General features: G+C 43.9%; 1 long non-coding RNA gene across 1 annotated transcript in view; it reads right to left on the reverse strand.

The window, feature by feature from the left end:
- LOC137218216 (uncharacterized) overlaps window positions 1-26,343 on the reverse strand; it is a 445,417-nt gene that overhangs the window by 171,035 nt on the left and 248,039 nt on the right. Inside the window, exon 2 of the long non-coding RNA XR_010940535.1 lies at window positions 18,518-18,603. This is a non-coding gene — a long non-coding RNA (uncharacterized lncRNA). The remainder of the gene's footprint in view (window positions 1-18,517; window positions 18,604-26,343) is intronic.

Consider the following 26,343-nt stretch of genomic DNA (forward strand, 5'->3'; position numbering starts at 1 on the left):
TAAACGCAGCAGTGATAGGATTGGAGAGGTTCAGTGAGCAAATGAAGACCCTTTGAAGTCATATTGCATGGTACCCATTCCACGGGTTTCAACTACCCAGGTTTAAGGTATTCTTCCTTCAGCTAAAACATGCATGTGGAACCTAGAGTATGATCAACCATGTGATCGGGAGACGTGTTCAAATATGTCTCAGTTTTCGTACCCTGGTACTCGGGTGCAACATTCCAGATGCTTTACTAACACTCTCCCCACTTGGAGAGTCAGTCCCTTTAACCTCCTGTTTGGCCCAGTTTGCAATTTCTGCGGAAGATGAACAGGAATAGCGAGAACCAATGAGAGACTAGCTGGAGGTGTCTGGACGGGCAAATTTAACTCTCATTTCCCACCAGGAAAAGGAATCAACCAAAGGCTCAGCATGCAGTGCCGGAACCAGATTAGGGACTGAAGCCATCCTGCGGTGTTGCGGCCAGGTCACAAGAAAGCGAGTTGAAGAAAGGAACTCAGGGGCACTGTAATTCACAAACTTGCAGAGTTATAAATGACAGCTATCGTCCAAAAATATACTGAAGTAACGCTGCCAAGAGGACTTGAAAGCGGGGCAGAATTGCAGGAAACCGATTTCAGGAGGTAGACTGGAATTGCATTGAAAGCATAGGAAAAGAGGCAGAGCGTCCACAATGATGCACCTGGCCAAAAAGGGCGTATGCGTTTTTTCCTGAATATATTCAGGAAAAAACGCATACGCCCTTTTTGGCCAACCAAGCAAGCTTGCAAAGGAAATCTGCACTACAATGAAGTCTCACTTCCCCCTGGTCAAAAGGACCATCTGAAAAAAGTGTAAAATCCAGAAAGGCAGGACAGGCCATGGAGAACTGGGAGCCTTGTTATGCTGATGGGCGGGATGTAAATTGCCAACAGACACTCGGGAGAAGTGTATGGTGTTTCCTGAAACATCTAAAAAACAAAGCAACAGAGCCTAGGGCACTTCCACTTATGGTCCTATAGCTTAGGGAAATTAAAATCAAAAAGGCACAGCCACCCCAAAGTTTGGGACGGCTCTGTTTACAAGAACCTCGTTTACCGTACAAGTTCAATATCACAGAAAGTGAAAAATGGATAAAGAACTTCTGGTACTTACGTACAATGCAGTATCACTCAGCAATAAAATCTATGTCATCAGGCCCGTAGCAGCATAATGAGTGGATTCAGGTACGATGATTCTAACTGAAATAAGTCACACAGAAAAACAAACATCATAAGATATCACTAATACACGGAATGTAAACTTGGCTACACAGGAACTGAATTACAGAACAGAACAGGGTCTCAAATTTAGAAAACCAACTTATGCTTGCTTAAGGGGAAAGGTGAGCTGGGGTGCTGCATAAAACCAGAGATTGAAATGAGCACAGATAAAGTTCCTTAAGCTAAATATGGAATAGACAAGAGCTACTCCTTACTCAACGAAATGGACTCAACACCGCATATTAAACGCCTAAGAATGTACCTGACTAGTAAGTATCTTAAAACCTATGGATTGCTATGTCTCCGAAAGAGAATCAAGCATGTGTACAGGGGCATAAACGCAGCAGTGATAGGATTGGAGAGGTTCGGTGAGCAAATGAAGACCCTTTGAAGTCATATTGCATGGTACCCATTCCACGGGTTTCAACTACCCAGGTTTAAGGTATTCTTCCTTCAGCTAAAACATGCATGTGGAACCTAGAGTATGATCAACCATGTGATCGGGAGACGTGTTCAAATATGTCTCAGTTTTCGTACCCTGGTACTCGGGTGCAACATTCCAGACGCTTTACTAACACTCTCCCTACTTGGAGAGTCAGTCCCTTTAACCTCCTGTTTGGCCCAGTTTGCAATTTCTGCGGAAGATGAACAGGAATAGCGAGAACCAATGAGAGACTAGCTGGAGGTGTCTGGACGGGCAAATTTAACTCTCATTTCCCACCAGGAAGAGGAATTAACCAAAGGCTCAGCGTGCCGTGCCAGAACCAGATTAGGGCCTGAAGCCATCCTGCGGTGTTGCGGCCAGGTCACAAGAAAGCGAGTTGAAGAAAGGAGCTCAGGGGCACTGTAATGCACAAACCTGCAGAGTTATAAATGACAGCTATCGTCCAAAAATATACTGAAGTAAGGCTGCCAAGAGGACTTGAAAGCGGGGCAGAATTGCAGGAAACCGATTTCAGGAGGTAGACTGAAATTGCATTGAAAGCATAGGAAAAGAGGCAGAACGTCCACAATGATGCACTTGGCCAAAAAGGGCGTATGCGTTTTTTCCTGAATATATTCAGGAAAAAACGCATACGCCCTTTTTGGCCAACCAAGCAAGCTTGCAAAGGAAATCTGCACTACAATGAAGTCTCACTTCCCCCCGGTCAAAAGGGCCATCTGAAAAAAGTGTAAAATGCAGAAAGGCAGGACAGGCCATGGAGAACTGGGAGCCTTGTTATGCTAATGGGCAGGATGTAAATTGCCAACAGACACTCGGGAAAAGTGTATGGTGTTTCCTGAAACATCTAAAAAACAAAGCAACAGAGCCTAGGGCACTTCCACTTATGGTCCTATAGCTTAGGGAAATTAAAATCAAAAAGACACAGCCACCCCAAAGTTTGGGACGCCTCTGTTTACAAGAACCTCGTTTACCATACAAGTTCAGTATCACAGAAAGTGAAAAATGGATAAAGAACTTGTGGTACTTACGTACAATGCAGTATCACTCAGCAATGAAATCTATGTCATCAGGCCCGTAGCAGCATAATGAGTGGATTCAGGTACGATGATTCTAACTGAAATAAGTCACACAGAAAAAGAAACATCATAAGATATCACTAATACACGGAATGTAAACTTGGCTACACAGGGACTGAATTCCAAAACAGAACAGGGTCTCAAATTTAGAAAACCAACTTATGCTTGCTTAAGGGGAAAGGTGAGTTGGGGTGCTGCATAAAACCAGAGATTGAAATGAGCACAGATAAAGTTCCTTAAGCCAAATATGGAATAGACAAGAGCTACTCCTTGCTCAACGAAATGGACTCAACACCGCATATTAAACGCCTAAGAATGTACCTGACTAGTAAGTATCTTAAAACCTATGGATTGCTATGTCTCCGAAAGAGAATCAAGCATGTGTACAGGGGCATAAACGCAGCAGTGATAGGATTGGAGAGGTTCGGTGAGCAAATGAAGACCCTTTGAAGTCATATTGCATGGTACCCATTCCATGGGTTTCAACTACCCAGGTTTAAGGTATTCTTCCTTCAGCTAAAACATGCATGTGGAACCTAGAGTATGATCAACCATGTGATCGGGAGACGTGTTCAAATATGTCTCAGTTTTCGTACCCTGGTACTCGGGTGCAACATTCCAGATGCTTTACTAACACTCTCCCCACTTGGAGAGTCAGTCCCTTTAACCTCCTGTTTGGCCCAGTTTGCAATTTCTGCGGAAGATGAACAGGAATAGCGAGAACCAATGAGAGACTAGCTGGAGGTGTCTGGACGGGCAAATTTAACTCTCATTTCCCACCAGGAAAAGGAATCAACCAAAGGCTCAGCATGCAGTGCCGGAACCAGATTAGGGACTGAAGCCATCCTGCGGTGTTGCGGCCAGGTCACAAGAAAGCGAGTTGAAGAAAGGAACTCAGGGGCACTGTAATTCACAAACTTGCAGAGTTATAAATGACAGCTATCGTCCAAAAATATACTGAAGTAAGGCTGCCAAGAGGACTTGAAAGCGGGGCAGAATTGCAGGAAACCGATTTCAGGAGGTAGACTGGAATTGCATTGAAAGCATAGGAAAAGAGGCAGAGCGTCCACAATGATGCACCTGGCCAAAAAGGGCGTATGCGTTTTTTCCTGAATATATTCAGGAAAAAACGCATACGCCCTTTTTGGCCAACCAAGCAAGCTTGCAAAGGAAATCTGCACTACAATGAAGTCTCACTTCCCCCCGGTCAAAAGGACCATCTGAAAAAAGTGTAAAATCCAGAAAGGCAGGACAGGCCATGGAGAACTGGGAGCCTTGTTATGCTGATGGGCGGGATGTAAATTGCCAACAGACACTCGGGAGAAGTGTATGGTGTTTCCTGAAACATCTAAAAAACAAAGCAACAGAGCCTAGGGCACTTCCACTTATGGTCCTATAGCTTAGGGAAATTAAAATCAAAAAGGCACAGCCACCCCAAAGTTTGGGACGGCTCTGTTTACAAGAACCTCGTTTACCGTACAAGTTCAATATCACAGAAAGTGAAAAATGGATAAAGAACTTGTGGTACTTACGTACAATGCAGTATCACTCAGCAATAAAATCTATGTCATCAGGCCCGTAGCAGCATAATGAGTGGATTCAGGTACGATGATTCTAACTGAAATAAGTCACACAGAAAAACAAACATCATAAGATATCACTAATACACGGAATGTAAACTTGGCTACACAGGAACTGAATTACAGAACAGAATAGGGTCTCAAATTTAGAAAACCAACTTATGCTTGCTTAAGGGGAAAGGTGAGCTGGGGTGCTGCATAAAACCAGAGATTGAAATGAGCACAGATAAAGTTCCTTAAGCTAAATATGGAATAGACAAGAGCTACTCCTTACTCAACGAAATGGACTCAACACCGCATATTAAACGCCTAAGAATGTACCTGACTAGTAAGTATCTTAAAACCTATGGATTGCTATGTCTCCGAAAGAGAATCAAGCATGTGTACAGGGGCATAAACGCAGCAGTGATAGGATTGGAGAGGTTCGGTGAGCAAATGAAGACCCTTTGAAGTCATATTGCATGGTACCCATTCCAAGGGTTTCAACTACCCAGGTTTAAGGTATTCTTCCTTCAGCTAAAACATGCATGTGGAACCCAGAGTATGATCAACCATGTGATCGTGAGACGTTTTCAAATATGTCTCAGTTTTCGTACCCTGGTACTCGGGTGCAACATTCCAGACGCTTTACTAACACTCTCCCGACTTGGAGAGTCAGTCCCTTTAACCTCCTGTTTGGCCCACTTTGCAATTTCTGCGGAAGATGAACAGGAATAAGGAGAACCAATGAGAGAGTAGCTGGAGGTGTCTGGACGGGCAAATTTAACTCTCATTTCCCACCAGGAAGAGGAAATAACCAAAGGTTCAGCGTGCCGTGCCGGAACCAGATTAGGGCCTGAAGCCATCCTGCGGTGTTGCGGCCAGCTCACAAGAAAGCGAGTTGAAGAAAGGAGCTCAGGGGCACTGTAATTCACAAACCTGCAGAGTTATAAATGACAGCTATCGTCCAAAAATATAGTGAAGTAAGGCTGCCAAGAGGACTTGAAAGCGGGGCAGAATTGCAGGAAACCGATTTCAGGAGGTAGACTGGAATTGCATTGAAAGCATAGGAAAAGAGGCAGAACGTCCACAATGATGCACTTGGCCAAAAAGGGCGTATGCGTTTTTTCCTGAATATATTCAGGAAAAAACGCATACGCCATTTTTGGCCAACCAAGCAAGCTTGCAAAGGAAATCTGCACTACAATGAAGTCTCACTTCCCCCCGGTAAAAGGGCCATCTGATAAAAGTGTAAAATCCAGAAAGGCAGGACAGGCCATGGAGAACTGGGAGCCTTGTTATGCTGATGGGCGGGATGTAAATTGCCAACAGACACTCAGGAGAATTGTATGGTGTTTCCTGAAACATCTAAAAAACAAAGCAACAGAGCCTAGGGCACTTCCACTTATGGTCCTATAGCTTAGGGAAATTAAAATCAAAAAGACACAGCCACCGCAAAGTTTGGGACGCCTCTGTTTACAAGAACCTCGTTTACCGTACAAGTTCAGTATCACAGAAAGTGAAAAATGGATAAAGAACTTGTGGTACTTACGTACAATGCAGTACCACTCAGCAATGAAATCTATGTCATCAGGCCCGTAGCAGCATAATGAGTGGATTCAGGTACGATGATTCTAACTGAAATAAGTCACACAGAAAAAGAAACATCATAAGATATCACTAATACACGGAATGTAAACTTGGCTACACAGGAACTGAATTCCAAAACAGAACAGGGTCTCAAATTTAGAAAACCAACTTATGCTTGCTTAAGGGGAAAGGTGAGTTGGGGTGCTGCATAAAACCAGAGATTGAAATGAGCACAGATAAAGTTCCTTAAGCCAAATATGGAATAGACAAGAGCTACTCCTTGCTCAACGAAATGGACTCAACACCCCATATTAAACGCCTAAGAATGTACCTGACTAGTAATTATCTTAAAACCTATGGATTGCTATGTCTCCAAAAGAGAATCAAGAGTGTGTACAGGGGCATAAACGCAGCAGTGATAGGATTGGAGAGGTTCGGTGAGCAAATGAAGACCCTTTGAAGTCATATTGCATGGTACCCATTCCACGGGTTTCAACTACCCAGGTTTAAGGTATTCTTCCTTCAGCTAAAACATGCATGTGGAACCCAGAGTATGATCAACCGTGTGAATGGGAGACGTGTTCAAATATGTCTCAGTTTTCGTACCCTGATACTCGGGTGCAACATTCCAGATGCTTTACTAACACTCTCCCCACTTGGACAGTCAGCGCCTTTAACCTCCTGTTTGGCCCAGTTTGCAATTTCTGCGGAAGATGAACAGGAATAGCGAGAACCAATGAGAGACTAGCTGGAGGTGTCTGGACGGGCAAATTTAACTCTCATTTCCCACCAGGAAGAGGAAATAACCAAAGGCTCAGCGTGCCGTGCCGGAACCAGATTAGGGCCTGAAGCCATCCTGCGGTGTTGCGACCAGGTCACAAGAAAGCGAGTTGAAGAAAGGAGCTCAGGGGCACTGTAATTCACAAACCTGCAGAGTTATAAATGACAGCTATCGTCCGAAAATATACTGAAGTAAGGCTGGCAAGAGGACTTGAAAACGGGGCAGAATTGCAGGAAACCGATTTCAGGAGGTAGACTGGAATTGTATTGAAAGCATAGGAAAAGAGGCAGAACGTCCACAATGATGCACTTGGCCAAAAAGGGCGTATGCGTTTTTTCCTGAATATATTCAGGAAAAAACGCATACGCCCTTTTTGGCCAACCAAGCAAGCTTGCAAAGGAAATCTGCACTACAATGAAGTCTCACTTCCCCCCGGTCAAAAGGGCCATCTGAAAAAAGTGTAAAATCCAGAAAGGCAGGACAGGCCATGGAGAACTGGGAGCCTTGTTATGCTGATGGGCGGGATGTAAATTGCCAACAGACACTCGGGAGAAGTGTATGGTGTTTCCTGAAACATCTAAAAAACAAAGCAACAGAGCCTAGGGCACTTCCACTTATGGTCGTATAACTTAGGGAAATTAAAATCAAAAAGACACAGCCACCCCAAAGTTTGGGACGCCTCTGTTTACAAGAACCTCGTTTACCGTACAAGTTCAGTATCACAGAAAGTGAAAAATGGATAAAGAACTTGTGGTACTTATGTACAATGCAGTATCACTCAGCAATGAAATCTATGTCATCAGGCCCGTAGCAGCATAATGAGTGGATTCAGGTACGATGATTCTAACTGAAATAAGTCACACAGAAAAAGAAACATCATAAGATATCACTAATACACGGAATGTAAACTTGGCTACAAAGGAACTGAATTCCAAAACAGAACAGGGTCTCAAATTTAGAAAACCAACTTATGCTTGCTTAAGGGGAAAGGTGAGTTGGGGTGCTGCATAAAACCAGAGATTGAAATGAGCACAGATAAAGTTCCTTAAGCCAAATATGGAATAGACAAGAGCTACTCCTTGCTCAACGAAATGGACTCAACACCCCATATTAAACGCCTAACAATGTACCTGACTAGTAAGTATCTTAAAACCTATGGATTGCTATGTCTCCAAAAGAGAATCAAGCGTGTGTACAGGGGCATAAACACAGCTGTGACAGGATTGGAGAGGTTCGGTGAGCAAATGAAGACCCTTTGAAGTCATATTGCATGGTACCCATTCCACGGGTTTCAACTACCCAGGTTTAAGGTATTCTTCCTTCAGCTAAAACATGCATGTGGAACCCAGAGTATGATCAACCGTGTGAATGGGAGATGTGTTCAAATATGTCTCAGTTTTCCTCCCCTGATACTCGGGTGAAACATTCCAGACGCTTTACTAACACTCTCCCCACTTGGACAGTCAGCGCCTTTAACCTCCTGTTTGGCCCAGTTTGCAATTTCTGCGGAAGATGAACAGGAATAGCGAGAACCAATGAGAGACTAGCTGGAGGTGTCTGGACGGGCAAATTTAACTCTCATTTCCCACCAGGAAGAGGAATTAACCAAAGGCTCAGCGTGCCGTGCCAGAACCAGATTAGGGCCTGAAGCCATCCTGCGGTGTTGCGGCCAGGTCACAAGAAAGCGAGTTGAAGAAAGGAGCTCAGGGGCACTGTAATGCACAAACCTGCAGAGTTATAAATGACAGCTATCGTCCAAAAATATACTGAAGTAAGGCTGCCAAGAGGACTTGAAAGCGGGGCAGAATTGCAGGAAACCGATTTCAGGAGGTAGACTGAAATTGCATTGAAAGCATAGGAAAAGAGGCACAACGTCCACAATGATGCACTTGGCCAAAAAGGGCGTATGCGTTTTTTCCTGAATATATTCAGGAAAAAACGCATACGCCCTTTTTGGCCAACCAAGCAAGCTTGCAAAGGAAATCTGCACTACAATGAAGTCTCACTTCCCCCCGGTCAAAAGGGCCATCTGAAAAAAGTGTAAAATGCAGAAAGGCAGGACAGGCCATGGAGAACTGGGAGCCTTGTTATGCTAATGGGCAGGATGTAAATTGCCAACAGACACTCGGGAAAAGTGTATGGTGTTTCCTGAAACATCTAAAAAACAAAGCAACAGAGCCTAGGGCACTTCCACTTATGGTCCTATAGCTTAGGGAAATTAAAATCAAAAAGACACAGCCACCCCAAAGTTTGGGACGCCTCTGTTTACAAGAACCTCGTTTACCATACAAGTTCAGTATCACAGAAAGTGAAAAATGGATAAAGAACTTGTGGTACTTACGTACAATGCAGTATCACTCAGCAATGAAATCTATGTCATCAGGCCCGTAGCAGCATAATGAGTGGATTCAGGTACGATGATTCTAACTGAAATAAGTCACACAGAAAAAGAAACATCATAAGATATCACTAATACACGGAATGTAAACTTGGCTACACAGGGACTGAATTCCAAAACAGAACAGGGTCTCAAATTTAGAAAACCAACTTATGCTTGCTTAAGGGGAAAGGTGAGTTGGGGTGCTGCATAAAACCAGAGATTGAAATGAGCACAGATAAAGTTCCTTAAGCCAAATATGGAATAGACAAGAGCTACTCCTTGCTCAACGAAATGGACTCAACACCGCATATTAAACGCCTAAGAATGTACCTGACTAGTAAGTATCTTAAAACCTATGGATTGCTATGTCTCCGAAAGAGAATCAAGCATGTGTACAGGGGCATAAACGCAGCAGTGATAGGATTGGAGAGGTTCAGTGAGCAAATGAAGACCCTTTGAAGTCATATTGCATGGTACCCATTCCACGGGTCTCAACTCTCCAGGTTTAAGGTATTCTTCCTTGAGCTAAAACATGCATGTGGAACCCAGAGTATGATCAACCGTGTGAACGGGAGACGTGTTCAAATATGTCTCAGTTTTCCTCCCCTGGTACTCGGGTGCAACATTCCAGACGCTTTACTAACACTCTCCCCACTTGGAGAGTCAGCGCCTTTAACCTCCTGTTTGGCCCAGTTTGCAATTTCTGCGGAAGATGAACAGGAATAGGGAGATCCAATGAGAGACTAGCTGGAGGTGTCTGGACGCGCAAATTTAACTCTGATTTCCCACCAGGAAGAGGAAATAACCAAAGGCTCAGCGTGCCGTGCCGGAACCAGATTAGGGCCTGAAGCCATCCTGCAGTGTTGCGGCCAGCTCACAAGAAAGCGAGTTGAAGAAAGGAGCTCAGGAGCACTGTAATTCACAAACCTGCAGAGTTATAAATGACAGCTATCGTCCAAAAATATACTGAAGTAAGGCAGCCAAGAGGACTTGAATGCGGGGCAGAATTGCAGGAAACCGATTTCAGGAGGTAGACTGGAATTGCATTGAAAGCATAGGAAAAGAGGCAGAACGTCCACAATGATGCACTTGGCCAAAAAGGGCGTATGCGTTTTTTCCTGAATATATTCAGGAAAAAACGCATACGCCCTTTTTGGCTAACCAAGCAAGCTTGCAAAGGAAATCTGCACTACAATGAAGTCTCACTTCCCCCCGGTCAAAAGGGCCATCTGAAAAAAGTGTAAAATCCAGAAAGGCAGGACAGGCCATGGAGAACTGGGAGCCTTGTTATGCTGATGGGCAGGATGTAAATTGCCAACAGACACTCGGGAAAAGTGTATGGTGTTTCCTGAAACATCTAAGAAACAAAGCAACAGAGCCTAGGGCACTTCCACTTATGGTCCTATAGCTTAGCGAAATTAAAATCAAAAAGACACAGCCACCCCAAAGTTTGGGATGCCTCTGTTTACAAGAACCTCGTTTACCGTACAAGTTCAATATCACAGAAAGTGAAAAATGGATAAAGAACTTGTGGTACTCATGTACAATGCAGTATCACTCAGCAATGAAATCTATGTCATCAGGCCCGTAGCAGCATAATGAGTGGATTCAGGTACGATGATTCTAACTGAAATAAGTCACACAGAAAAAGAAACATCATAAGATATCACTAATACACGGAATTTAAACTTGGCTACACAGGAACTGAATTACAGAATAGAACAGGGTCTCAAATTTAGAAAACCAACTTATGCTTGCTTAAGGGGAAAGGTGAGTTGGGGTGCTGCATAAAACCAGAGATTGAAATGAGCACAGATAAAGTTCCTTAAGCCAAATATGGAATAGACAAGAGCTACTCCTTGCTCAACGAAATGGACTCAACACCCCATATTAAACGCCTACGAATGTACCTGACTAGTAAGTATCTTAAAACCTATGGATTGCTATGTCTCCAAAAGAGAATCAAGCGTGTGTACAGGGGCATAAACGCAGCAGTGATAGGATTGGAGAGGTTCGGTGAGCAAATGAAGACCCTTTGAAGTCATATTGCATGGTACCCATTCCACGGGTCTCAACTCTCCAGGTTTAAGGTATTCTTCCTTCAGCTAAAACATGCATGTGGAACCCAGAGTATGATCAACCGTGTGAATGGGAGACGTGTTCAAATATGTCTCAGTTTTCCTCCCCTGATACTCGGGTGCAACATTCCAGATGCTTTACTAACACTCTCCCCACTTGGACAGTCAGCGCCTTTAACCTCCTGTTTGGCCCAGTTTGCAATTTCTGCGGAAGATGAACAGGAATAGCGAGAACCAATGAGAGACTAGCTGGAGGTGTCTGGACGGGCAAATTTAACTCTCATTTCCCACCAGGAAGAGGAAATAACCAAAGGCTCAGCGTGCCGTGCCGGAACCAGATTAGGGCCTGAAGCCATCTTGCGGTGTTGCGGCCAGCTCACAAGAAAGCGAGTTGAAGAAAGGAGCTCAGGGGCACTGTAATTCACAAACCTGCAGAGTTATAAATGACAGCTATCGTCCAAAAATATACTGAAGTAAGGCTGCCAAGAGGACTTGAAAACGGGGCAGAATTGCAGGAAACCGATTTCAGGAGGTAGACTGGAATTGTATTGAAAGCATAGGAAAAGAGGCAGAACGTCCACAATGATGCACTTGGCCAAAAAGGGCGTATGCGTTTTTTCCTGAATATATTCAGGAAAAAACGCATACGCCCTTTTTGGCCAACCAAGCAAGCTTGCAAAGGAAATCTGCACTACAATGAAGTCTCACTTCCCCCCGGTCAAAAGGGCCATCTGAAAAAAGTGTAAAATCCAGAAAGGCAGGACAGGCCATGGAGAACTGGGAGCCTTGTTATGCTGATGGGCGGGATGTAAATTGCCAACAGACACTCGGGAGAAGTGTATGGTGTTTCCTGAAACATCTAAAAAACAAAGCAACAGAGCCTAGGGCACTTCCACTTATGGTCCTATAGCTTAGGGAAATTAAAATCAAAAAGACACAGCCACCCCAAAGTTTGGGACGCCTCTGTTTACAAGAACCTCGTTTACCGTACAAGTTCAGTATCACAGAAAGTGAAAAATGGATAAAGAACTTGTGGTACTTACGTACAATGCAGTACCACTCAGCAATGAAATCTATGACATCAGGCCCGTAGCAGCATAATGAGTGGATTCAGGTACGATGATTCTAACTGAAATAAGTCACACAGAAAAAGAAACATCATAAGATATCACTAAAACACGGAATGTAAACTTGGCTACACAGGAACTGAATTCCAAAACAGAACAGGGTCTCAAATTTAGAAAACCAACTTATGCTTGCTTAAGGGGAAAGGTGAGTTGGGGTGCTGCATAAAACCAGAGATTGAAATGAGCACAGATAAAGTTCCTTAAGCCAAATATGGAATAGACAAGAGCTACTCCTTGCTCAACGAAATGGACTCAACACCCCATATTAAACGCCTAAGAATGTACCTGACTAGTAATTATATTAAAACCTATGGATTGCTATGTCTCCAAAAGAGAATCAAGCGTGTGTACAGGGGCATAAACGCAGCAGTGATAGGATTGGAGAGGTTCGGTGAGCAAATGAAGACCCTTTGAAGTCATATTGCATGGTACCCATTCCACGGGTTTCAACTACCCAGGTTTAAGGTATTCTTCCTTCAGCTAAAACATGCATGTGGAACCCAGAGTATGATCAACCGTGTGAATGGGAGACGTGTTCAAATATGTATCAGTTTTCCTCCCCTGATACTCGGGTGCAACATTCCAGATGCTTTACTAACACTCTCCCCACTTGGACAGTCAGCGCCTTTAACCTCCTGTTTGGCCCAGTTTGCAATTTCTGCGGAAGATGAACAGGAATAGCGAGAACCAATGAGAGACTAGCTGGAGGTGTCTGGACGGGCAAATTTAACTCTCATTTCCCACCAGGAAGAGGAAATAACCAAAGGCTCAGCGTGCCGTGCCGGAACCAGATTAGGGCCTGAAGCCATCCTGCGGTGTTGCGACCAGGTCACAAGAAAGCGAGTTGAAGAAAGGAGCTCAGGGGCACTGTAATTCACAAACCTGCAGAGTTATAAATGACAGCTATCGTCCGAAAATATACTGAAGTAAGGCTGGCAAGAGGACATGAAAACGGGGCAGAATTGCAGGAAACCGATTTCAGGAGGTAGACTGGAATTGTATTGAAAGCATAGGAAAAGAGGCAGAACGTCCACAATGATGCACTTGGCCAAAAAGGGCGTATGCGTTTTTTCCTGAATATATTCAGGAAAAAACGCATACGCCCTTTTTGGCCAAAGAAGCAAGCTTGCAAAGGAAATCTGCACTACAATGAAGTCTCACTTCCCCCCGGTCAAAAGGGCCATCTGAAAAAAGTGTAAAATCCAGAAAGGCAGGACAGGCCATGGAGAACTGGGAGCCTTGTTATGCTGATGGGCGGGATGTAAATTGCCAACAGACACTCGGGAGAAGTGTATGGTGTTTCCTGAAACATCTAAAAAACAAAGCAACAGAGCCTAGGGCACTTCCACTTATGGTCCTATAGCTTAGGGAAATTAAAATCAAAAAGACACAGCCACCCCAAAGTTTGGGACGCCTCTGTTTACAAGAACCTCGTTTACCATACAAGTTCAGCATCACAGAAAGTGAAAAATGGATAAAGAACTTGTGGTACTTACGTACAATGCAGTACCACTCAGCAATGAAATCTATGTCATCAGGCCCGTAGCAGCATAATGAGTAGATTCAGGTACGATGATTCTAACTGAAATAAGTCACACAGAAAAAGAAACATCATAAGATATCACTAATACACGGAATGTAAACTTGGCTACACAGGAACTGAATTCCAAAACAGAACAGGGTCTCAAATTTAGAAAACCAACTTATGCTTGCTTAAGGGGAAAGGTGAGTTGGGGTGCTGCATAAAACCAGAGATTGAAATGAGCACAGATAAAGTTCCTTAAGCCAAATATGGAATAGACAAGAGCTACTCCTTGCTCAACGAAATGGACTCAACACCCCATATTAAACGCCTAAGAATGTACCTGACTAGTAATTATCTTAAAACCTATGGATTGCTATGTCTCCAAAAGAGAATCAAGCGTGTGTACAGGGGCATAAACGCAGCAGTGATAGGATTGGAGAGGTTCGGTGAGCAAATGAAGACCCTTTGAAGTCATATTGCATGGTACCCATTCCACGGGTTTCAACTACCCAGGTTTAAGGTATTCTTCCTTCAGCTAAAACATGCATGTGGAACCTAGAGTATGATCAACCATGTGATCGGGAGACGTGTTCAAATATGTCTCAGTTTTCGTACCCTGGTACTCGGGTGCAACATTCCAGACGCTTTACTAACACTCTCCCGACTTGGAGAGTCATTCCCTTTAACCTCCTGTTTGGCCCAGTTTGCAATTTCTGCGGAAGATGAACAGGAATAGCGAGAACCAATGAGAGACTAGCTGGAGGTGTCTGGACGGGCAAATTTAACTCTCATTTCCCACCAGGAAGAGGAATTAACCAAAGGCTCAGCGTGCCGTGCCAGAACCAGATTAGGGCCTGAAGCCATCCTGCGGTGTTGCGGCCAGGTCACAAGAAAGCGAGTTGAAGAAAGGAGCTCAGGGGCACTGTAATGCACAAACCTGCAGAGTTATAAATGACAGCTATCGTCCAAAAATATACTGAAGTAAGGCTGCCAAGAGGACTTGAAAGCGGGGTAGAATTGCAGGAAACCGATTTCAGGAGGTAGACTGAAATTGCATTGAAAGCATAGGAAAAGAGGCAGAACGTCCACAATGATGCACTTGGCCAAAAAGGGCGTATGCGTTTTTTCCTGAATATATTCAGGAAAAAACGCATACGCCCTTTTTGGCCAACCAAGCAAGCTTGCAAAGGAAATCTGCACTACAATGAAGTCTCACTTCCCCCCGGTCAAAAGGGCCATCTGAAAAAAGTGTAAAATGCAGAAAGGCAGGACAGGCCATGGAGAACTGGGAGCCTTGTTATGCTAATGGGCAGGATGTAAATTGCCAACAGACACTCGGGAAAAGTGTATGGTGTTTCCTGAAACATCTAAAAAACAAAGCAACAGAGCCTAGGGCACTTCCACTTATGGTCCTATAGCTTAGGGAAATTAAAATCAAAAAGACACAGCCACCCCAAAGTTTGGGACGCCTCTGTTTACAAGAACCTCGTTTACCGTACAAGTTCAGTATCACAGAAAGTGAAAAATGGATAAAGAACTTGTGGTACTTACGTACAATGCAGTATCACTCAGCAATGAAATCTATGTCATCAGGCCCGTAGCAGCATAATGAGTGGATTCAGGTATGATGATTCTAACTGAAATAAGTCACACAGAAAAAGAAACATCATAAGATATCACTAATACACGGAATGTAAACTTGGCTACACAGGAACTGAATTCCAAAACAGAACAGGGTCTCAAATTTAGAAAACCAACTTATGCTTGCTTAAGGGGAAAGGTGAGTTGGGGTGCTGCATAAAACCAGAGATTGAAATGAGCACAGATAAAGTTCCTTAAGCCAAATATGGAATAGACAAGAGCTACTCCTTGCTCAACGAAATGGACTCAACACCCCATATTAAACGCCTAAGAATGTACCTGACTAGTAATTATATTAAAACCTATGGATTGCTATGTCTCCAAAAGAGAATCAAGCGTGTGTACAGGGGCATAAACGCAGCAGTGATAGGATTGGAGAGGTTCGGTGAGCAAATGAAGACCCTTTGAAGTCATATTGCATGGTACCCATTCCACGGGTTTCAACTACCCAGGTTTAAGGTATTCTTCCTTCAGCTAAAACATGCATGTGGAACCCAGAGTATGATCAACCGTGTGAATGGGAGACGTGTTCAAATATGTCTCAGTTTTCCTCCCCTGATACTCGGGTGCAACATTCCAGATGCTTTACTAACACTCTCCCCACTTGGACAGTCAGCGCCTTTAACCTCCTGTTTGGCCCAGTTTGCAATTTCTGCGGAAGATGAACAGGAATAGCGAGAACCAATGAGAGACTAGCTGGAGGTGTCTGGACGGGCAAATTTAACTCTCATTTCCCACCAGGAAGAGGAAATAACCAAAGGCTCAGCGTGCCGTGCCGGAACCAGATTAGGGCCTGAAGCCATCCTGCGGTGTTGCGACCAGGTCACAAGAAAGCGAGTTGAAGAAAGGAGCTCAGGGGCACTGTAATTCACAAACCTGCAGAGTTATAAATGACAGCTATCGTCCGAAAATATACTGAAGTAAGGCTGGCAAGAGGACATGAAAACGGGGCAGAATTGCAGGAAACCAATTTCAGGAGGTAGACTGGAATTGTATTGAAAGCATAGGAAAAGAGGCAGAACGTCCACAATGATGCACTTGGCCAAAAAGGGCGTATGCGTTTTTTCCTGAATATATTCAGGAAAAAACGCATACGCCCTTTTTGGCCAAAGAAGCAAGCTTGCAAAGGAAATCTGCACTACAATGAAGTCTCACTTCCCCCCGGTCAAAAGGGCCATCTGAAAAAAGTGTAAAATGCAGAAAGGCAGGACAGGCCATGGAGAACTGGGAGCCTTGTTATGCTAATGGGCAGGATGTAAATTGCCAACAGACACTCGGGAAAAGTGTATGGTGTTTCCTGAAACATCTAAAGAACAAAGCAACAGAGCCTAGGGCACTTCCACTTATGGTCCTATAGCTTAGGGAAATTAAAATCAAAAAGACACAGCCACCCCAAAGTTTGGGACGCCTCTGTTTACAAGAACCTCGTTTACCGTACAAGTTCAGTATCACAGAAAGTGAAAAATGGATAAAGAACTTGTGGTACTTACGTACAATGCAGTATCACTCAGCAATGAAATCTATGTCATCAGGCCCGTAGCAGCATAATGAGTGGATTCAGGTACGATGATTCTAACTGAAATAAGTCACACAGAAAAAGAAACATCATAAGATATCACTAATACACGGAATGTAAACTTGGCTACACAGGGACTGAATTCCAAAACAGAACAGGGTCTCAAATTTAGAAAACCAACTTATGCTTGCTTAAGGGGAAAGGTGAGTTGGGGTGCTGCATAAAACCAGAGATTGAAATGAGCACAGATAAAGTTCCTTAAGCCAAATATGGAATAGACAAGAGCTACTCCTTGCTCAACGAAATGGACTCAACACCGCATATTAAACGCCTAAGAATGTACCTGACTAGTAAGTATCTTAAAACCTATGGATTGCTATGTCTCCGAAAGAGAATCAAGCATGTGTACAGGGGCATAAACGCAGCAGTGATAGGATTGGAGAGGTTCGGTGAGCAAATGAAGACCCTTTGAAGTCATATTGCATGGTACCCATTCCACGGGTTTCAACTACCCAGGTTTAAGGTATTCTTCCTTCAGCTAAAACATGCATGTGGAACCTAGAGTATGATCAACCATGTGATCGGGAGACGTGTTCAAATATGTCTCAGTTTTCGTACCCTGGTACTCGGGTGCAACATTCCAGATGCTTTACTAACACTCTCCCCACTTGGAGAGTCAGTCCCTTTAACCTCCTGTTTGGCCCAGTTTGCAATTTCTGCGGAAGATGAACAGGAATAGCGAGAACCAATGAGAGACTAGCTGGAGGTGTCTGGACGGGCAAATTTAACTCTCATTTCCCACCAGGAAAAGGAATCAACCAAAGGCTCAGCATGCAGTGCCGGAACCAGATTAGGGACTGAAGCCATCCTGCGGTGTTGCGGCCAGGTCACAAGAAAGCGAGTTGAAGAAAGGAACTCAGGGGCACTGTAATTCACAAACTTGCAGAGTTATAAATGACAGCTATCGTCCAAAAATATACTGAAGTAAGGCTGCCAAGAGGACTTGAAAGCGGGGCAGAATTGCAGGAAACCGATTTCAGGAGGTAGACTGGAATTGCATTGAAAGCATAGGAAAAGAGGCAGAGCGTCCACAATGATGCACCTGGCCAAAAAGGGCGTATGCGTTTTTTCCTGAATATATTCAGGAAAAAACGCATACGCCCTTTTTGGCCAACCAAGCAAGCTTGCAAAGGAAATCTGCACTACAATGAAGTCTCACTTCCCCCCGGTCAAAAGGACCATCTGAAAAAAGTGTAAAATCCAGAAAGGCAGGACAGGCCATGGAGAACTGGGAGCCTTGTTATGCTGATGGGCGGGATGTAAATTGCCAACAGACACTCGGGAGAAGTGTATGGTGTTTCCTGAAACATCTAAAAAACAAAGCAACAGAGCCTAGGGCACTTCCACTTATGGTCCTATAGCTTAGGGAAATTAAAATCAAAAAGGCACAGCCACCCCAAAATTTGGGACGGCTCTGTTTACAAGAACCTCGTTTACCGTACAAGTTCAATATCACAGAAAGTGAAAAATGGATAAAGAACTTGTGGTACTTACGTACAATGCAGTATCACTCAGCAATGAAATCTATGTCATCTGGCCCATAGCAGCATAATGAGTGGATTCAGGTACGATGATTCTAACTGAAATAAGTCACACAGAAAAAGAAACATCATAAGATGTCACTAATACACGGAATGTAAACTTGGCTACACAGGAACTGAATTACAGAACAGAACAGGGTCTCAAATTTAGAAAACCAACTTATGCTTGCTTAAGGGGAAAGGTGAGTTGGGGTGCTGCATAAAACCAGAGATTGAAATGAGCACAGATAAAGTAACTTAAGCCAAATATGGAATAGACAAGAGCTACTCCTTGCTCAACGAAATGGACTCAACACCGCATATTAAACGCCTAAGAATGTACCTGACTAGTAAGTATCTTAAAACCTATGGATTGCTATGTCTCCGAAAGAGAATCAAGCATGTGTACAGGGGCATAAACGCAGCAGTGATAGGATTGGAGAGGTTCGGTGAGCAAATGAAGACCCTTTGAAGTCATATTGCATGGTACCCATTCCACGGGTCTCAACTCTCCAGGTTTAAGGTATTCTTCCTTCAGCTAAAACATGCATGTGGAACCCAGAGTATGATCAACCATGTGAACGGGAGACGTGTTCAAATATGTCTCAGTTTTCCTCCCCTGGTACTGTTGTGCAACATTCCAGACGCGTTACTAACACTCTCCCCACTTGGAGAGTCAGCGCCTTTAACCTCCTGTTTGGCCCAGTTTGCAATTTCTGCGGAAGATGAACAGGAATAGCGAGAACCAATGAGAGACTAGCTGGAGGTGTCTGGACGGGCAAATTTAACTCTCATTTCCCACCAGGAAGAGGAATTAAACAAAGGCTCAGCGTGCCGTGTCGGAACCAGATTAGAGCCTGAAGCCATCCTGCGGTGTTGCGGCCAGCTCACCAGAAAGTGAGTTGAAGAAAGGAGCTCAGGGGCACTGTAATTCACAAACCTGCAGAGTTATAAATGACAGCTATCGTCCAAAAATATACTGAAGTAAGGCTGCCAAGAGGACTTGAAAGCTGGGCAGAATTGCAGGAAACCGATTTCAGGAGGTAGACTGGAATTGAATTGAAAGCATAGGAAAAGAGGCAGAACGTCCACAATGATGCACTTGGCCAAAAAGTGTGTATGCGTTTTTTCCTGAATATATTCAGGAAAAAACGCATACGCCCTTTTTGGCCAACCAAGCAAGCTTGCAAAGGAAATCTGCACTACAATGAAGTCTCACTTCCCCCCGGTCAAAAGGGCCATCTGAAAAAAGTGTAAAATCCAGAAAGGCAGGACAGGCCATGGAGAACTGGGAGCCTTGTTATGCTGATGGGCGGGATGTAAATTGCCAACAGACACTCGGGAGAAGTGTATGGTGTTTCCTGAAACATCTAAAAAACAAAGAAACAGAGCCTAGGGCACTTCCACTTATGGTCCTATAGCTTAGGGAAATTAAAATCAAAAAGACACAGCCACCACAAAGTTTGGGATGGCTCTGTTTACAAGAACATCGTTTACAGTACAAGTTCAACATCGCAGAAACTGAAAAATGGATAAAGAAGTTGTGGTATTTACTTACAAAGCAATATCACTCAGCAATGAAATCTATGTCATCAGGTCCTTAGTAGCACAATGAGTGGATTCAGGTATGATGATTCTAACTGAAATAAGTCACACAGAAAAAGAAACATCATAAGATATCAGTAATACACGGAATGTAAACTTGGCTACACAGGAACTGAATTACAAAACAGAACAGGGTCTCAAATTTAGAAAACCAACTTATGCTTGCTTAAGGGGAAAGGTGAGTTGGTGTGCTGCATAAAACCAGAGATTGAAATGAGCACAGATAAAGTTCCTTAAGCCAAATATGGAATAGACAAGAGCTACTCCTTGCTCAACGAAATGGACTCAACACCCCATATTAAATGCCTAAGAATGTACCTGGCTAGTAAGTATCTTAAAACCTATGGATTGCTATGTCTCCAAAAGAGAATCAAGCGTGTGTACAGGGGCATAAACGCAGCAGTGATAGGATTGGAGAGGTTCAGTGAGCAAATGAAGACCCTTTGAAGTCATATTGCATGGTACCCATTCCACTGGTTTCAACTACCCAGGTTTAAGGTATTCTTCCTTCAGCTAAAACATGCATGTGGAACCCAGAGTATGATCAACCATGTGAACGGGAGACGTGTTCAAATATGTCTCAGTTTTCCTCCCCTGGTACTCGGGTGCAACATTCCAGACGCTTTACTAACACTCTCCCCACTTGGAGAGTCAGCGCCTTTAACCTCCTGTTTGGCCCAGTTTGCAATTTCTGCGGAAGATGAACAGGAATAGCGAGAACCAATGAGAGACTAGCTGGAGGTGTCTGGACGGGCAAATTTAACTCTCATTTCCCACCAGGAAGAGGAAATAACCAAAGGCTCAGTGTGCCGTGCCGGAACCAGATTAGGGCCTGAAGCCATCCTGCAGTGTTGCGGCCAGCTCAAAAGAAAGCGAGTTGAAGAAAGGAGCTCAGGGGCACTGTAATTCACAAACCTGCAGAGTTATAAATGACAGCTATCGTCCAAAAATATACTGAAGTAAGGCAGCCAAGAGGACTTGAAAGCGGGGCAGAATTGCAGGAAACCGATTTCAGGAGGTAGACTGGAATTGCATTGAAAGCATAGGAAAAGAGGCAGAACGTCCACAATGATGCACTTGGCCAAAAAGGGCGTATGCGTTTTTTCCTGAATATATTCAGGAAAAAACGCATACGCCCTTTTTGGCCAACCAAGCAAGCTTGCAAAGGAAATCTGCACTATAATGAAGTCTCACTTCCCCCCGGTCAAAAGGGCCATCTGAAAAAAGTGTAAAATCCAGAAAGGCAGGACAGGCCATGGAGAACTGGGAGCCTTGTTATGCTGATGGGCGGGATGTAAATTGCCAACAGACACTCGGGAGAAGTGTATGGTGTTTCCTGAAACATCTAAGAAACAAAGCAACAGAGCCTAGGGCACTTCCACTTATGGTCCTATAGATTAGGGAAATTAAAATCAAAAAGACACAGCCACCCCAAAGTTTGGGACGCCTCTGTTTACAAGAACCTCGTTTACCGTACAAGTTCAATATCACAGAAAGGGAAAAATGGATAAAGAACTTGTGGTACTTACGTACAATGCAGTATCACTCAGCAATGAAATCTATGTCATCAGGCCCATAGCAGCACAATGAGTGGATTCAGGTACGATGATTCTAACTGAAATAAGTCACACAGAAAAAGAAACATCATAAGATATCACTAATACACGGAATGTAAACTTGGCTACACAGGAACTGAATTACAGAACAGAACAGGGTCTCAAATTTAGAAAAGCAACTTATGCTTGCTTAAGGGGAAAGGTGAGTTGGGGTGCTGCATAAAACCAGAGATTGAAATGAGCACAGATAAAGTTCCTTAAGCCAAATATGGAATAGACAAGAGCTACTCCTAGCTCAACGAAATGGACTCAACACCCCATATTAAACGCCTAAGAATATACCTGACTAGTAAGTATCGTAAAACCTATGGATTGCTATGTCTCCAAAAGAGAATCAAGCGTGTGTACAGGGGCATAAACGTAGCAGTGATAGGATTGGAGAGGTTCAGTGAGCAAATGAAGACCCTTTGCAGTCATACTGCATGGTACCCATTACACGGGTCTCAACTCTCCAGGTTTAAGGTATTCTTCCTTCAGCTAAAACATGCATGTGGAACCCAGAGTATGATCAACCGTGTGAACGGGAGACGTGTTCAAATATGTCTCAGTTTTCCTCCCCTGGTACTCGGGTGCAACATTCCAGACGCTTTACTAACACTCTCCCCACTTGGAGAGTCAGCGCCTTTAACCTCCTGTTTGGCCCAGTTTGCAATTTCTGTGGAAGATGAACAGGAATAGGGAGAACCAATGAGAGACTAGCTGGAGGTGTCTGGACGCGCAAATTTAACTCTGATTTCCCACCAGGAAGAGGAAATAACCAAAGGCTCAGCGTGCCGTGCCGGAACCAGATTAGGGCCTGAAGCCATCCTGCGGTGTTGCGGCCAGCTCACAAGAAAGCGAGTTGAAGAAAGGAGCTCAGGAGCACTGTAATTCACAAACCTGCAGAGTTATAAATGACAGCTATCGTCCAAAAATATACTGAAGTAAGGCAGCCAAGAGGACTTGAATGCGGGGCAGAATTGCAGGAAACCGATTTCAGGAGGTAGACTGGAATTGCATTGAAAGCATAGGAAAAGAGGCAGAACGTCCACAATGACGCACTTGGCCAAAAAGTGCGTATGCGTTTTTTCCTGAATATATTCAGGAAAAAACGCATACGCCCTTTTTGGCTAACCAAGCAAGCTTGCAAAGGAAATCTGCACTACAATGAAGTCTCACTTCCCCCCGGTCAAAAGGGCCATCTGAAAAAAGTGTAAAATCCAGAAAGGCAGGACAGGCCATGGAGAACTGGGAGCCTTGTTATGCTGATGGGCGGGATGTAAATTGCCAACAGACACTCGGGAGAAGTGTATGGTGTTTCCTGAAACATCTAAGAAACAAAGCAACAGAGCCTAGGGCACTTCCACTTATGGTCCTATAGATTAGGGAAATTAAAATCAAAAAGACACAGCCACCCCAAAGTTTGGGACGCCTCTGTTTACAAGAACCTCGTTTACCGTACAAGTTCAATATTACAGAAAGGGAAAAATGGATAAAGAACTTGTGGTACTTACGTACAATGCAGTATCACTCAGCAATGAAATCTATGTCATCAGGCCCGTAGCAGCACAATGAGTGGATTCAGGTACGATGATTCTAACTGAAATAAGTCACACAGAAAAAGAAACATCATAAGATATCACTAATACACGGAATGTAAACTTGGCTACACAGGAACTGAATTACAGAACAGAACAGGGTCTCAAATTTAGAAAACCAACTTATGCTTGCTTAAGGGGAAAGGTGAGTTGGGGTGCTGCATAAAACCAGAGATTGAAATGAGCACAGATAAAGTTCCTTAAGCCAAATATGGAATAGACAAGAGCTACTCCTTGCTCAACGAAATGGACTCAACACCCCATATTAAACGCCTAAGAATGTACCTGACTAGTAAGTATCTTAAAACCTATGGATTGCTATGTCTCCAAAAGAGAATCAAGCGTGTGTACAGGGGCATAAACGCAGCAGTGATAGGATTGGAGAGGTTTGGTGAGCAAATGAAGACCCTTTGAAGTCATATTGCATGGTACCCATTCCACGGGTTTCAACTACCCAGGTTTAAGGTATTCTTCCTTCAGCTAAAACATGCATGTGGAACCCAGAGTATGATCAACCGTGTGAACGGGAGACGTGTTCAAATATGTCTCAGTTTTCCTCCCCTTGTACTCGGGTGCAACATTCCAGACGCTTTACTAACACTCTCCCCACTTGGAGAGTCAGCGCCTTTAACCTCCTGTTTGGCCCAGTTTGCAATTTCTGCGGAAGATGAACAGGAATAGGGAGAACCAATGAGAGACTAGCTGGAGGTGTCTTGACAGGCAAATTTAACTCTCATTTCCCACCAGGAAGAGAAAATAACCAAAGGCTCACTGTGCCGTGCCGGAACCAGATTAGGGCCTGAAGCCATCCTGCGGTGTTGCGGCCAGCTCAAAAGAAAGCGAGTTGAAGAAAGGAGCTCAGGGGCACTGTAATTCACAAACCTGCAGAGTTATAAATGACAGTTATCGTCCAAAAATATACTGAAGTAAGGCTGCCAAGAGGACTTGAAAGCGGGGCAGAATTGCAGGAAACCGATTTCAGGAGGTAGACTGGAATTGCATTGAAAGCATAGGAAAAGAGGCAGAACGTCCACAATGATGCACTTGGCCAAAAAGGGCGTATGCATTTTTTCCTGAATATATTCAGGAAAAAACGCATACGCCCTTTTTGGCCAACCAAGCAAGCTTGCAAAGGAAATCTGCACTACAATGAAGTCTCACTTCCCCGCGGTCAAAAGGGCCATCTGAAAAAAGTGTAAAATCCAGAAAGGCAGGACAGGCCATGGAGAACTGGGAGCCTTGTTATGCTGATGGGCGGGATGTAAATTGCCAACAGACACTCGGGAGAAGTGTATGGTGTTTCCTGAAACATCTAAAAAACAAAGCAACAGAGCCTAGGGCACTTCCACTTATGGTCCTATAGCTTAGGGAAATTAAAATCAAAAAGACACAGCCACCCCAAAGTTTGGAACGGCTCTGTTTACAAGAACCTCGTTTACAGTACAAGTTCAACATCGCAGAAAGTGAAAAATGGATAAAGAAGTTGTGGTATTTACTTACAAAGTAATATCACTCAGCAATGAAATCTATGTCATCAGGCCCTTAGCAGCACAATGAGTGGATTCAGGTATGATGATTCTAACGGAAATAAGTCACACAGAAAAAGAAACCTCATAAGATATCAGTAATACACGGAATGTAAACTTGGTTACACAGGAACTGAATTACAGAACAGAACAGGGTCTCAAATTTAGAAAACCAACTTATGCTTGCTTAAGGGTAAAGGTGAGTTGGGGTGCTGCATAAAACCAGAGATTGAAATGAGCACAGATAAAGTTCCTTAAGCCAAATATGGAATAGCCAAGAGCTACTCCTTGCTCAACGAAATGGATTCAACACCCCATATTAAACGCCTAAGAATGTACCTGACTAGTAAGTATCTTAAAACCTATGGATTGCTATGTCTCCGAAAGAGAATCAAGCATGTGTACAGGGGCATAAACGCAGCAGTGATAGGATTGGAGAGGTTCGGTGAGCAAATGAAGACCCTTTGAAGTCATATTGCATGGTACGCATTCCACGGGTTTCAACTACCCAGGTTTAAGGTATTCTTCCTGCAGCTAAAACATGCATGTGGAACCTAGAGTGTGATCAACCATGTGATCGGGAGACGTGTTCAAATATGTCTCAGTTTTCGTACCTGGTACTCGCGTGCAACATTCCAGACGCTTTACTAACACTCTCCCGACTTGGAGAGTCAGTCCCTTTAACCTCCTGTTTGGCCCAGTTTGCAATTTCTGCGGAAGATGAACAGGAATAGGGAGAACCAATCAGAGACTAGCTGGAGGTGTCTGGACGGGCAAATTTAACTCTCATTTCCCACCAGGAAGAGGAATTATCCAAAGGCTCAGCATGCCGTGCCGGAATCAGATTAGGGCCTGAAGCCATCCTGCGGTATTGCGGCCAGCTCACAAGAAAGCGAGTTGAAGAAAGGAGCTCAGGGGCACTGTAATTCACAAACCTGCAGAGTTATAAATGACAGGTATCGTCCAAAAATATACTGAATTAAGGCTGCCAAGAGGACTTGAAAGCGGGGCAGAATTGCAGGAAACCGATTTCAGGAGGTAGACTGGAATACATTGAAAGCATAGGAAAAGAGGCAGAACGTCCACAATGATGCACTTGGCCAAAAAGGGCGTATGCGTTTTTTCCTGAATATATTCAGGAAAAAACGCATACGCCCTTTTTGGCCAACCAAGCAAGCTTGCAAAGGAAATCTGCACTACAATGAAGTCTCACTTCCCCTCAGTCAAAAGGGCCATCTGAAAAAAGTGTAAAATCCAGAAAGGCAGGACAGGCCATAGAGAACTGGGAGCCTTGTTATGCTGATGGGTGGGATGTAAATTGCCAACAGACACTTGGGAGAAGTGTATGGTGTTTCCTGAAACATCTAAAAAACAAAGCAACAGAGCCTAGGGCACTTCCACTTATGGTCCTATAGCTTAGGGAAATTAAAATAAAAAAGACACAGCCACCCCAAAGTTTGGGACGCCTCTGTTTAC

This window comes from Pseudorca crassidens, unplaced genomic scaffold (genome assembly GCF_039906515.1).
Source record: "Pseudorca crassidens isolate mPseCra1 unplaced genomic scaffold, mPseCra1.hap1 Scaffold_63, whole genome shotgun sequence".
NCBI classification, from domain to species: Eukaryota; Metazoa; Chordata; class Mammalia; order Artiodactyla; family Delphinidae; genus Pseudorca; species Pseudorca crassidens.